At 37.8% G+C, this 11,203-nt stretch overlaps 1 long non-coding RNA gene across 1 annotated transcript; it reads right to left on the bottom strand.

The window, feature by feature from the left end:
* Nucleotides 1-6,266: 6,266 nt before the first annotated feature.
* LOC142172936 (uncharacterized) lies at nt 6,267-9,800 on the bottom strand. The gene is made up of 2 exons (XR_012702178.1): nt 9,176-9,800; nt 6,267-6,521 (listed from the first exon to the last, which is right to left on the bottom strand). It is a non-coding gene; the product is annotated as an uncharacterized LOC142172936 (long non-coding RNA).
* Nucleotides 9,801-11,203: the final 1,403 nt, after the last annotated feature.

Below are 11,203 nucleotides of genomic sequence, written 5' to 3'. Positions count from 1 at the left end.
AAAAAACAAAGAAAATTTTCTGCCCCAGTTTGCACTAGGAAGATTTGTGAGTTGTTAGCAATATTATAAATCACTTATACTATTGATACAATAATAAGAGTAAACTAATGACTAGACCAGGATGTGCGTCTCCTATGAGTAAAACCAAAAACTTTGGCTAGCAAATGCGTCTGCTAAAAATAAAACCTGAATGAACCAAACTAGGAAGTGCGTCTCCTAGGGGTGAAACTTGAATGAACAAAACTAGGAAGTGCATCTCCTATGAATGAACTCTCAATTTAGGAAGTGCGTCTCCTAAAAGAATAACTTGAAAGGTCTTGATTAGGAAGTGCGTCTCCTACAGGTAACTTCAATGAACTAGACTAGGAAGTGCGCCTCTTGGGGCAAAGTTTAATGACTCAAACTAGGAAGTGCGTCTCCTAGGGGAAAATCTCAATTTAGGAAGTGCGTCTCCTAAAGAAAAATATAATAGGAAGTGCGTCTCCTAGGGGTGAAACATCAATGACTCAAACTAGGAAATGCATCTCCTAGGAATGAAATTAAATGAACCAAATAGGAAGTGCGTCTCCTAGTGGTAAAATCTCAATTTAGGAAGGGCGTCTCCTAAAGCAAAAATATAACCCGAAAGACCCAGACTAGGAAGTGCGTCTCCTAGGGATGAAACATCAATGACTCTAACTAGGAAGTGCGTCTCCTAGGAATGAACTTAAATGAACCAAATAGGAAGTGCTCTCCTAGTGGTAAAATCTCAATTTAGGAAGTGCGTCTCCTAAAGCATAAATATAACCCGAGAGACCCGGACTAGGAAGTGCGTCTCCTAGGGGTGAAACATCAATGACTCAAACTAGGAAGTGCATCTCCTAGGGATGAACTTAAATGAACCAAATAGGAAGTGCGTCTCCTAGTGGTAAAATCTCAATTTAGGAAGGGCGTCTCCTAAAGCAAAAATATAACCTGAAAGACCCAGACTAGGAAGTGCATCTCCTAGAGGTGAAACATCAATGACTCAAACAAGGAAGTGCGTCTCCTAGTAATGAATTTAAATGAACCAAATAGGAAGTGCGTCTCCTAGTAGTAAAATCTCAATTTAGGAAGTGCGTCTCCTAAAGCAAAAATATAACCCGAAAGATCTAGACTAGGAAGTGCGTCTCCTAGGGGTGAAACATCAATGACTCAAACTAGGAAGTGTGTCTCCTAGGAATGAACTTAAATGAACCAAATAGGAAGTGCGTCTCCTAGTGGTAAAATCTCAATTTAGGAAGTGCATATCCTATAACAAAATATAACTTGAAAACCCAGACTAGGAAATGCTTTTCATAGTGGTGATGTGTGATCTTCTCAATAGCCTTTGCGTAAGCAGAATTGGGAAATTACACCAGAAAATTTCAAACTTCCAAGCTTTGATATAAACATAGCTTCCGTCCCTGATTTAGATAAAGAAAACTTGTGATTTTAAACATGGTGGTTGGTTTGTGGCTTTGACTTTGTGATGATTGCTCCTTCACTTGCCATGATAACTTTAATTTCACCTTGAAAGATATTGCTTGCTTATTGACTAACCAATTTCTCTATCACCCTTATCATAGAAAATAGCTCTTCTCCGTTCAGACCCAATACCATGTCTGTTGCATTGCTCATGAACTGACATTTACCAAACCTTTGTGTCTCACATGAATTCCAAATCACATCAATTGCCACCCACTTAGTGCGTATGCTATTATTTCTTGATTTAACCCACTGGACCTGGCCTTGAGGTCTATTGCTCCTTCACTTGCCATGATAACTTTGATTTCTACCTGGAAGACCTTGCTTGTTACTGGTTAACCACTTTCTTTGTTAATCTTATCACATAAAATCCCTTTGATCCGTTCACCCTACACCCTCCATCTGTTGCATTGTTCATGATCTAATATATACCAAACCTTTGTATTTCACATGAATCCCAAAGCATGTTGATTGTTACCAACTCAGTGCGCACGTTGTTCTTAACTTATGCCACTTTGATGTGCTGGCCAGATCCCGTTTTGTGCAATTGGAAAGCTGGTAGCAAATTTTGATGTCATTTCTCACTTATTTTGACCAAATTGATTTAGGAAGAGGAAGTAAACAAGACCAAAGGAACAGATTAAAGGACAAAGGAAAGAGATAATTCATAACAAGAAAACTAAACACTTATCAGATGTAGATACCAACTCTAATGACCGTGACATGCACCTTTGGATTAAATGGCCCAATCTGCCAAGCAAGTCCGATGTTCAACTCTTATTGTACATTTTCGCCGTAGAACTGGGTTTCAATGCTCCAATTTCCAATATCCTTACTCGACTTGTAGTGCCCGAAGGGTTTTCACCATCAAGCCTCTCTCATTTTGTACTTTCTCTCAACTTACTGTCGCCTTATGGTGCCTGTGAAGGTTTTCACCAATAAGACTCTCTCATTTTTGTTTTCCTTGTGTAGAACGGAGTGTTTCCCCTGATGTGAATCATACCTATAACTCGCTTGCCTTGGCACTACACAAAGATTGATCGAAAGGTCTTTCTTTGGATCATAATGTGGGTTTTGGATGGGGTTAGAAAGAAAGGGTATCATAAAGGCTCAAAACAGCTTAAAAGAGCTCAAATTTACAACTTTTGGAATCAGATCTCTTACAACAACCACAACTTCTACCCCAGTTTCTTTGCTTGGGGACTTTTGAATTTTTATTTTGATGGGACCGAACCATGAGGCTGCCTATGTATCCTTAAAAGGAATAGGTCGAACGTAGTTCATGGAAACTTTTGTTTTCTCTTCCTTTTTCCTTTTTGTTTTTCCTCTCTTTTCTTCATTTTATTTTCTTTTATTTACTCTTTTTCCATTTTTCCTTCTCTTTTTCTCTTTTTTTTTCTCTTTTCTCTCCCTTTTTCTGTATCACATTTGTAAACTCTGCTTCTGATTCCAAAAGTGGGATATGAAAGAAAATAAATAAGGCTCAAAGGGGTGACAAAGTATTTTTAGATAGCAGAATAAAATGCCTTCGTCATTCCAATCTTCAAAGCATGCCAAACACAAACAACACAATTAAACAAACCTAAGAAATCATACGTAATATCTTTTGACTTCATCAGAATTGATAGCCATATCTACACATTTGCCTTCTATATCTGTTAAATACGAAGCACCATTGGACAACACTCTCATTACGATGAACGACCCCTGCCAATTCGGGGCAAACTTGCCTTTAGCTTCAACCTGATGCGGCAGGATGCGTTTCAATAGTGTTTCTTTTGTTCTATCTTCCCCAGTTTCACAATTCGGGCTTGAAGTGATCTCAAAATGCCTTTACTTTTTCCCCTCAAATGACCCTATCATCTTCAAAATTGTTTCATTGCTTCATGACTAAACTATCTTTTTAAGGCCAGACTGAGAATTATGAGTGTATGTCATGTCACTAGAGTCAACAGGAAAAGGACTATAAAAGGAGAACAGAACTAAACAAAAATGACTAAAAATACCAGAAAACGGAAAATTGCATTAGACAGATGGTGAAAGGGTTTGAACAACAAAACAAGCAAACTATACTGGGTTACAACCCTAGAACAAACCTAGACAATACTAAACGAGTTACTACGAAAAATAAACTAGGCAAAATAAAAGGATAGAAGAGTTTGAATCACAAGACAATATCCGGATTACAACCCTGAAAATAACTCGGACAACAGAAATGACAACAAAATAGACCACCAAGACTCCTCTCTAACTAGCCAAGAGATGAAGCGTCTTTCCAATTACCAAGCACGGTATCTTAGCCACTGGGTTCCACATCAATATTGGCAAAACCATTAACAACTTCAATATCATTAACTTCAGTTCACAAGTTTCCAAGAGGATTTGCATGCTCCCTGTCACTGTCATTGTTAACAATTATCCCTTCTTGAATCATTCTTTCTATTTCCCTTTTCAAAGAACGACAATCTTCAATGTTATGCCCTTGGACATTAGAGTGGTACATGCATCGTACAATAGGATCAAAGCCTTTTGCATATGGGTCTGGAGTATAGCCGAGGAGCAGCTCATTCAGGCCAGAATGCTTTAACTTTTCAAACAAGCTTGTGTAGGACTCCCCAATTGGCGTGAAACTATTTTTTTGCCTTTGTTCCCTTCCCTGCCCCCTATTTTCTAGGGTTGTTGGGTGCTCGAAAATGTTGTGAAGGCAAGAATTCATTATGCGGTGCTGGCACTCGCCATAGGGAGTGACCTGGTAGTTGGACATATGACCGGACATTGTTCGGAGGATAATACTAAAGTGGATTATGTGGAGCTCGGGGACAGGTTTGGGGTTGGAGTTGAGGCTGGGTATATTGTTAAGGCGGACCTTTTGGTCCACGTCGTGACTTTGAAACAATTATGGCAAAATCATCATGTTCCTTCTGACCCAGCAAGCTTCTTGTGTCGTTCTGAATTGCTTGTGCTGTGACTTTTAAAGCAAAATAACTCATGATTTTCCTAGACTTCAACCCATCTTCTACCATTTCTCCCATTTTTACCACATCATTAAAAGACCTACCCACAGCCGTGATCAAATGCCCAAAGTAAGTTGGTTCTTGAGCTTGAAGAAAGTACTCGACCATCTCTTTTTCTTCCATGGGAGGATGGACTCTGGTAGCTTGCTCTCTCCATCTGAGCCCGTATTCCCTAAAGCTTTCATTATGCTTCTTTTCCATCTTGGCGAGGGACATGCGATCTGGGACAATTTCTATATTGTACTGAAAGTGCCTGGCAAAGGCCTGAGCCATATCATCCCACGTGTACCACCTGCTAGCATCTTGGCGGGTGTACCACTCCAGAGCTACCCCACTCAGACTTTGACTGAAATACGCCATCAATAATTTGTCTTTCCCACCGACGCCTCTCATCTTACTGTAGTAGCCTCTCAAATGGGCCACGGGATCTCCATGTCCGTCATATAAATCGAACTTTGGCATCTTAAACCCATCAGGCAGTTGGACGTCAGGAAACAAGCACAAGTCTTTGTAAGCCACGCTCATCTGGCTCCCTATCCCTTGCATGTTTCTTAAAGACTGCTCTAAGATTTTCACCTTCCTGGATATCTCATCTTGCTCCACTATCTTAGAAAGCTTTTCAGTTTCACCGGGAAGCTCAAAATGAGGAGCGAGAGAGTATGAATCTGAGACTTTAAAAGTTGGTTCTGGTGCATAGTGTTGGGCATCAGGGACTTTGAACACAGTCTCATTAGAGGATCGAGAAAAAATAACTGGAGGAGGATCTGCAAGAGCAGAGTGGCCAAAGGAGCAGGATATGATGTGCTTTTGAGGGGTGGAGTGTGAAAAGATTGTGGGGAGATATCAACAACAGTGGGAACCTGGACTTGTGATAGTGATGTGATAGTTGCAGGGTTTTCAGTGTAGTTAGTAGGGAATGAAGGTGGAGGATGCCCCTGATCCAAGACTAATACATTTCTGTCATCTGTTGTTTCACCCTTTGGACCTCCTCTTTCAATTCAGACTCCGACTCCACAAATTTCCTCGATGGGTCAACAACTCTTGTGCCCAAGTTTTTGTTAGTCATGGCTACCTTGCCCTTTGGCCTTGTGTTGAATGGATGAGTTACCTTAAGAACCACAAACCAACCAACCTTCTGCTATAATGAGGACAACAAAAAGGAACAAAGAAGTCATCATGTTAGCGTTAGAGCATTTAACAGATAAAAATACCACATTTCGCGCCATGCACCTAGAAATAATTAATGGTCCGAGAATGAATTCGAGGGTCAAAAGGTCACTTGGTATCATCCCAATTTCTCCATTTGAACTTCTTTTGTCTTTTCTTTTCTTGCACTTCTTAAATCGCTCATTTTCCTCCTTTTTTCTTTCTGATTATCGCTCTTTTCTTCCCTCTCATTTCTTACATCCCATGATTTCAACCCTTTTTTTCTTTTCTTTTGTTTGTTTGTTTTTATTTTATTTTTTAATAATAATAAAAATGAGTCGATCGAACCCTATGTAGGTTGCCTACGTATCATGACGCCGCATGAATCAGATCTTTGCGTAGTTCTGGAAGATCGAGAATAAAATAAACAAACTAGCATTTTCATTTTCTTTTCTTCTTTTTTTTTGAATTTTGGTCCTAATATACTAAAGGAAGTATAAAAGCAATTTTTAAAATAAAAAATTTTAGATACTAATTTCCTAAAATAAAACCACCTCAAACTTTCTTTTTTTTCTTCTTGATTTCTAGGAGTAGTATTTCTAAAGAAAATTATAACGGAAATATAAAAAGGCAAAATATCTTTTTTTTTGGATTTTTGAGTTGCACCACAGCTTTTCAAATACAAAATAAAAAGTACAATAACAAAAAACTCGACATTGTTGTACAAAACTAGAAAGTAAAAGACGGCATAAAAAACATACTCAAAACATAAAAATAAAATAAAAATAACAAATATAAAAAATCTCCTTAAGCAACTCCTGAATGCGGTGGTCCTGGGTATCTGTAGTGCTCAAACTCCGGTAAGTGGATCCACACCTGTATGAGAAAACTTAAACCAACATTATGTGAGACAACAACATTCAACTAGACACATGTAAGACATGATCGAGGCTATTTTTGCAAAATGACTTATTTGGCCAAATGGTGGTTAGAAGTGCAAAATTTGGGTATGACCCCACAAAGCCAAGAACCTAAGATTTACTAGGAAGACCGGACCCTATGTGGGTTGCCTACGTATCACGCCTTGAAAGACGAGAATCAGGTATGCGTAGTTCGGAAAGATTGGATACGGGCGAGAAATAAAAATAACAACTAATTTAGAGAAAATATGTTTTTTTGTCTTTTCTTCCTCTTTTTTTTATTTTTGATTTTTGAAAAATGATTAAAAAGTACAAAAATCGTTTGAATTTTTCAAGCTCTTTTTTTTTTTTAACAAAATATAACAGAAAACATAATTAGGCCCCCCTCGCTTTATTTTCACACTTCACCCTCTCTTTTTCTTCTTTTTTTCTTTCTTCTTTCTTTTTTCATTGTTTTTTTTTCATTTCTTCATTTACCCTCAGCTATCATTGGTCCACCAAATGACATTTTTACCCTTGAATAAATGCAACATGTAGCACATAAGATGCATCAGGATGGTCTTTTATTTTTTGGGGTATACCTGTCGTAGACGGACCCTACCCCTGTGTTGAGTCTCCAAAATCAAATGCACATTATGCAAACAAACGTTCCTATTCGGGATCCTGCATGAGGCTGAGTTATTCTAGGTTCAAAACCTGGGTATTTGTTCTAGACTATGTACCCGAGCGGACAACTCAAGCTGAGGAGGGGGCTACGTACCGGGAACCAAACGGCCATCCGGCTTAGTAACTTGTCCGAGCCTCTTTCTTATTTCAAGGTATAACACTAACAGAATAGGGAGTCTCGACCAGCGAGCACATCCCCAAAGATGAGAAGAGAAGGGTTTCGTAGCACTTATATACAGTTCAGATAGTATCAAAGTGGTAAAAGCAACACTTAGCATATTAATCACAAACATGTGACAAAATCAGATAATAAATAAAGCCAACTATAACAATTCATCAAAGCTCGAATTCTGAACCCTGAACCAGAGATTCTGGGTTCGATCCCCATTAGAGTCGCCAGAGCTGTCACACCTCCTTTTTACCTACACCCCGTAAGGGTATAAGGAGTTTTTCCAATTAAAGGACAATCGAAACGGGATTATTTTTATTAAAAATTTAGAGTCGCCACTTGGGATATTTATGGTGTCCCAAGTCACCGGTTCAAATCCCGAATGGAGGAAAAGATTGACTCTGCATTACAGTCCGCGAACCATAAATCTGGATAAGGAATTCTGTTAACCCAGGAGAAGGTGTTAGGCATTCCCGAGTTCCGTGGTTCTAGCACGGTCACTCAACTGTTATTATTGGCTTAATTATCTGATTTTAGAACATTCGAAAACCTATGTGCAATTTTAAATTTTTTAACTGCTTTTATTCATTTTAGGAAGATCGCACGTCATTTAAAATATGTCTTGAACCATGTCACATAAATGCACCTGTAGTCCGCAACACATTTTATATAACATTGTTGAGATTTGGATTTGGGTCACATGAAATGCACACCCGAGTTTAAGAAGGTAATTTAAAATTACGCGCCTAAAGCAACTACGCACTTTCAAGTTTGCAAGGGCCATGGAAAATTCAACTAATGGCACACCTCGATTCTAATTTCAAAGGATGTTTGAACTAAACTTTTGAGGGTCATAAATTATATCTTGCCTAATATGACACACCTCAAATTATTTCAAAGGGTTTTATTATTTGAAGTTGTTATAATCGGGTTACATGAAATGCACACCCGAATTTGAAAAATTAAGCATCATAACTATGTCACGGGAACCGTACCCATAATCATGATGGTTTATTATTAATCGCATCTAAAGTAAGCTATGATGTTTAAAGAACAAACTCAAACAAGTGACACTGGAACATCAACCAACAGAGCAGATGGCCAAGAAATTCAAAATTCCACATCAATTAAATCAACAAAGAAATAGCAATTTGAAGAATTCTATATGAGTTGAGCTCAAAGACAATGTGAATGGAACTGAAGCATTTTTCAGTGCAATGTATCAAAAACAAGACTATTGAATCACTCAAGCTTGGCACATCGAGTTTGCGCACAAAAATTTGTCCCTTGAAAGGCGATTTCCACGAATGAGCTTATAGATTCTAGGCACCCCATGCTCAGTTGTTTAGAGCAAATTTAGAACAATCCAAAGCACAACAAATCATGATTTAATCTAATAGTAATTAATCATATAGTAGCCAACAATTGCGATTAAATTGACGTAATGAAATTCCTTCAATTCTACCTATGGGACTACACCAATTAGTCGTTCATTTGCCTTTTACATGTTTTAATCAACGTTTTCCTTCAACTTTTCACTAGAAGACAAAGAAGAAAAATGCACATTTATATGTTTGTTTCCAATAGAATAAACACAATAAATTCTAACTTAGCAACTCAACCTTATCTTTCAATGTAAGGCTCCAGCGATTACACAGACCAATAATAGCTATCAAACAAAATAATGACCGAGTTGGTGACATATGAAAAATTTCCAACAATTCTTATTACTAAGCAAATATGCAAATTTATATTGTTTAATCAAGGAAAAGTACCTTGAAAGCAGTAACAAGCCTTTAAAATTGCCAAATAATGGTTGAAAAATACCAGCTAGCAATTCCGGTGCAAACAGCAACAAATACAACATCAATTCACGGAAATTTCAAACCGAAGTAATGCTTATGAACCCAACAAATTGGAATGACCACTAGTAGCAAGTTTCGACTCAAAGCTTTAGAGAAAACCCAAGAATCTGCAGCAATTTATGTCGAACTTAGGAACACCCTTTTAATTTCCTTTTTTGGTCGACTTGACTCGATTTCTGAACAGAGAAGGGGAATTAAAGGTGGGGAATAACGTTCCCTTTGTTGAAAATCAGAAAATGGGTGAGTTGAGGAAGGAGAAGGAAAGCAGATGTTTTGGTTTTTCTTTGGAGGAAATGAGGGGAAATAGGTTAGGTTTCATTGGATGTAGAAGAAGGATGAAGCCATTTGAAGATAGAATGGAGGACTGAATTTTTGGTCTCTAGGCAGCCATTAAAGGTGCCGTTCCTAGCTTCTCTGCAGGGGAGCCTCCCTATATCCTTAGGTTTTGTTAGGTTTTAATTAAAAAAGGTCTTGGGATCAAACCGGGTAGTGTCATGGGTGATTTGGGCTTGGGTTAGATAAATTTTGGTGCCATTTATTTGGGCTGGTTTGGGTATTAAGAATTAGCCCAACACATATTAAAACCCCTCTTTCATTCCTTTTTCTTTTTTTTTTTTTCTTCTTCTTTAATTAAAAATCCTAATTAAAATTCTAGATTATCTAAAAATATGAAATTAAACTAATTAACTAATTATAAAAATTATAAAAGCTACTTAATCCTAAGAGAAAAAAATCAATAAAAGGAAAAAGTGTAAAAAATGAAGCATTTTGTTTTTGTGATTTTCAATTTTTTTTTAAAAAAAGTAACTACCGATTAATCCTAAAAATGTGAAAATAAAGTCTAGATGTCATGCATGATATATTTTTGTATTTTTTAAGATTAAAAATAACTACAAAACATTAATGGAATAAATTTTTTGTAATTTTCATTTTCTTGTAATAAAATAAAGTAAAAGAGTTAAAATTAGTTGAAATAGCTATATTAGGCCTAAATTAAATATTTACGTACTAAGATATGGGAAATCTTGGGGAGGGTCAAAAATCACATGTCTACACTCTCAACTAATCTCACCCAACAAACAAGCACACAAGATTTCCATTTTAGAACATTAACTCAAGCCCTAAACCCTCAAGAGTTTCAGCCATTTTATCATTTCACACTAAGCAAAGGAGCTGAAGAAACAAAAGAATCTAATAGCTAAGAGAGAAATCCACATACCTTAACGTCCTTTTATTTGTGGACGCTGCATGTCGTGCTGCAGGTCCTGATAGACAGGCAGGTGCAGCTCCCCCACCACAGTAGGCTGTCCAGTTCAGCGGTGATTGGCGAGATCCCTTCTCCGGACTTGCCTTGGTCTTGGTATGCATTTTTGTTATAGACATTATGGGTATGTCGGGGCCCTGTTCTGGCTATGTTGCAGCACTTATGTTCCTTTAGAGGCTCATAGACAGGTGTCGACTCATGTATAGTATGGTATGCCTTGTCGGCTAGTTTTTGTTGTATAGTCTTTCATGGTAGCGTGGTAGCTCATACCTTATATATAGTTTCTTGATTGTCTGGTTATCCCATATTATATATGTTCATGCCATTAGTTCTTATTGTTGGTTGTCCATGATCCATGTCTACCATTTATATTGATCTCGTCAGCCGTAAAAGATAATAAAGAAGGTTAGATAAAATGTATGTTGGTGATCGACAAGTATGGTCGGGTGCTAGTCATGGCCCTCCAGTTTGGGTCATGACAGGTTTGTACCCCTCTAGTAGTTCCATGTTTGGCTGGATAGACAGATCTTCATAATTCAAACCTTCGACACCTTTTTTTCCCTCGACACTCCAGACTTTTCTTGTCAGTTTCATTAACTCAGTAATATTCTGGATGAGTAGATCCTTCTTAGTTGGTTCGGGGATGTATAGTGTTTATCGTGGGGTGTGTGGTA

This window comes from Nicotiana tabacum, chromosome 18, assembly GCF_000715075.1.
Source record: "Nicotiana tabacum cultivar K326 chromosome 18, ASM71507v2, whole genome shotgun sequence".
NCBI classification, from domain to species: Eukaryota; Viridiplantae; Streptophyta; class Magnoliopsida; order Solanales; family Solanaceae; genus Nicotiana; species Nicotiana tabacum.
This window is presented reverse-complemented; position numbering and strand designations above follow the sequence as displayed.